Source organism: Eublepharis macularius, chromosome 5 (genome assembly GCF_028583425.1).
Source record: "Eublepharis macularius isolate TG4126 chromosome 5, MPM_Emac_v1.0, whole genome shotgun sequence".
Taxonomy (NCBI): domain Eukaryota; kingdom Metazoa; phylum Chordata; class Lepidosauria; order Squamata; family Eublepharidae; genus Eublepharis; species Eublepharis macularius.
The window spans coordinates 113,319,977-113,323,686 of NC_072794.1; the positions used below are offsets into that span (position 1 = coordinate 113,319,977).

Consider the following 3,710-nt stretch of genomic DNA (forward strand, 5'->3'; position numbering starts at 1 on the left):
AAGCCACTTCTCTTCAAACACCAGTGCTTTCCTTCCATTTTTTAAGGTCTCCAAAAGGCAATTTCCACCACACCAAACCACGAATCTCTTCACTCTTCAGAGCTACCGCCCTATTTAACTGGGTAGGGAAAGTCTCCTCTTCTTAGAAGATTTATCCACTTTCTTTGACCAAGATGGGAGTCTGCACCTATTAGGTATGGAGATTTCAGCTCAAAGAAATATCTTTATTGAGAACTAGAAGCTGACAGATAAAACACGTTCAACGGGAGCCAAATATATACATGCAAACCACACCCCCATGTCAGCCAACAACCAATAGGCACATGAAGATAGAATCCTTAGTTTGCATTAACTATATACAAAGTAACTTATTTACAGTGCTGTGATTGGACTTTATTGTACAGCGCAGATTGGATGCAGCCAGCAGGAAAGTAGCCAATAGCAACGAGAACTTCAGGAGCCTTGGCTCAGACAGAAGCTAAGCCAGTAGGTAACACCCTCCCCCCCTAAGCTTGGGACACCCCGCTCCAATAATAGTCTCCAAAGTAAACCGGGGGATGGCGACCTGCACAACTCCCTTGAATTCACAGGCCCACTGACTGGAGTCTTAGTGTTCATAGCAGCTCTGTCCCATCAGCAGAGGAGCTCCCGTCACTTTCAGCAGCTTCTGCCCCACTCAATGGTGATGGCTGGTTCTGGTTGACCTCGTTAGGAGAGTCCCCATGGTTCTCGGGTGCCATGGCTGACTCAGTCCCTGTCCATGGTAGAAGGGGGAAAGTCTCTGTTTGATCCCTGCTCTCACTCCAGCCCCCACTGTCATAGCTGGTTGATGTGCCTCCTGAAGACCTTGCTTGCAGCATCGGCTACTTTGTATGACACTGGTCCAGTGGCCTCAATCATGGACGCTGGGAACCAGCCCAGCCCATCCCCATAGTTCTTGGCGTAGACGAGGTCGCCTGGCTGGTACCTTCTGGGTGACCCCAATACTTCTGGCTCCCTCCAGGTGACTGGAGCAAAACTGAGGTAGAGCCGATCAAGCAGAGTGTTTAGCTGATGACCCATCAAATGTTCCATGGGGCTGTGGCTTGTAGTGGTGTGTGGAGTTATGTGCTGCCAAAGCAAGAGTTCAGTTACCCACAAGTTCAAGTCCCCATGGCCCAACTTGCACAGTGAGTCCTTCATGAACCTCACCATCCATTCCACCTGTCCATTAGTAGACGGTGGAATGGCACTGATGTGATGTGTCGGATGGCATTGTTGTCGAGGAACCTGTGAAACTCTTGCAACGTGAACTGGGTGCCGTTGTTGGATACGATGGTGTTTGGTATCCAGTGGGTTGCAAATAGGCGCCGTAAGGAGCAGATGACAACTGTGGATGTCATGGCTGACATCGGGATGACTTCCAGCCATTTAGAAAACAAGTCCATGACGATCAGGAAGATGTGCCCCTGAAAAGGCCCAACAAAGTCTATATGGAGCCGTGACCATGGTGTGCGCATTGTCTCCCAGGAATGCACAGGGGCCTGTGGCAGGTCGGGGCGAGACTCCTGGCAGGGCTGGCAAGTCCGGACCCATCTTTCAATTGCTAAGTCCATCCCCTGCCACCACACATAGCTGCGGGCCAGGGCCTTAATCTTCATGATCCCTGGGTGCCCTACATGAAGTGCCTTGAGCACCCGCTGCCGTAGCCTGGGTGGAACAATGACTCTGCTCCCCCAGAGAAGGCAGCCCTTGTGAACTGAAAGTTGGTGTAGGCGGGAGCTGTAAGGCTGGAACTCTGAGTCCATCCTGCTAACCAGCCACCCCTCCACATGCAGTTGAGGACCCTGGAGATCGTGGGGTCCTTGGCAGAATGGGCAGCAATGTCCAATGCCAGGAGAGGTGGCTGAGGCAGGTCCTCTTTTTGCATGACCCCATGTGCAGGAGAAGGGTTTGTGGTAGAGCCCGGTAGCAGTAGGCAACTGAGGGCAGCGACGTGCCCAGTGGCTTTGCCCAGCCTATAAAACAGTTCATAGCCGTAGGCCAACAGGAACACCAACCAGTGCAGCATCCAGGGAGACATGACTTGCAGAGTCTGTTGATCGGATGCGAAGAGGCCTAGGAGAGGCTTGTGGTCGGTAGCGATCTGGAACTTGCGCCCATATACATAATAATGAAATTTCTTAACCACTGCGACCAGGGCAAGAGCTTCCTTGTCTATTTGGGCATAGTTCCGCTCTGTTGGTGACAGGATCCAAGAGAAATAAGCAATTGGGGCATCCTGCCCATCTGGCATCCAATGGCTCAGTACCGTGCTGCTTCCATAATGTGAAGTATCACAGGCAAGGATGAGTGGCTTTCATGCTTGCCATAGCGTGCTTTTGGCCCCAGGCCCAGTAAGTGTTTTTTTTCAAGCAATCGATGCAGGGGCTCGGCTAATGATGCCTTATGCAGCAGGAACAAATTATAGAAGTTCGGGAGCCCCAGAAAGGCTTGCAGTCCCTTCTTGGAACAGGGTGTCGGCATGCTGGTGATGGCTTGCACCTTGCTGTCTGTAGAATGGATGCCATCAGCATCAATTAGGAACCCCGGGAATTCTACTCGTGGCATGCCGAACTGGAGACGCTGAAGAACTTGTCAAAGGTGGCCAGTGAGTTCGGAAGAGGATGCCCCCACAATCAGGATGTCATCAAAATATGGGATGACTCCCAGAATGCCCCTCAGCAGCCCTTCCATAAGTCCCTGAAAGATTCCGGGGGGCACACTGACCCCGAACTGGAGCTGCTTAACTTTGAACACTCCGTGGTGGGTTACAATGGTCTGTGCTTCTGAGGGAGCTGCTGGTAGGCTTGTGCTAGGTCAATCTTTGCAAAAATTTCCCCTCCTGCTAGAGATGCCAGGAGGTGACCGACTACAGGCACCAGGTATGTGTGCTGTTAGAGAGCCTTGTTTATAGTGCATTTGTTGTCTGCACAAATGTGTACTGCCCCATTGGACTTGATGGGCGTGATGATTGAAGTCTCCCAACGGGTGTGTGACTAGAGATGGGGCATGAACAGAAAAAACCCCAAACATGATGTTCGTTGTTCATTGCCATCCACGAACAGGGACTCACGAACACTTATGAGCATGGCCTGTTCGTGGTTGGATGTTCGTGGGGGCCAGCAGGCTCTCCTCCAGCCATCATCAAAGTTTGGTCAAGATCCCTACTGCACCACTCTCTGAAACCTGACCTGAGCAGGTACCAGGAAAGGTACCAATAATAAATAATAGCTTGGCCCCAGAGCCTGGCAGCAGCCCTGGAACTTGAAGGGGTAGATCCCTATGCACCACTCCCAGAATCCTTACATGAGCAGGCAGCAGGAAAGGTACCAATAGTAAATAATAGCTTGGCCCAGAGCCTGGCAGCAGCCCTGGAACCTGAAGGCCAAACAACACGGGGGAGCCTCCTCTCACTGATGAGCAAACCACAATAATAAAGGAAGGTGATATACAATGAAATTAATTCATAGGAAAAGCATTATACAGAAGCCAATATTATATCAAATGTATAAATTGATATATAAAGTGCAAAGTGCCCAGTGAAATTACAAATTCAATACAATAAATACCACATACAATGAATCAAAGATCATAATACAGTTTCAGCAATTCAGTGGTGCATATACTGAACAGACCAACTGGTATACAAAATTATTTCACGAAATTATTCATATGTGTAGACCATGCTT

General features: G+C 50.0%; 1 pseudogene; it reads right to left on the reverse strand.

Moving 5' to 3' along the window:
* Positions 1-816: 816 nt before the first annotated feature.
* On the reverse strand, positions 817-1,787 carry LOC129330394 (uncharacterized protein K02A2.6-like; annotated as a pseudogene).
* Positions 1,788-3,710: the final 1,923 nt, after the last annotated feature.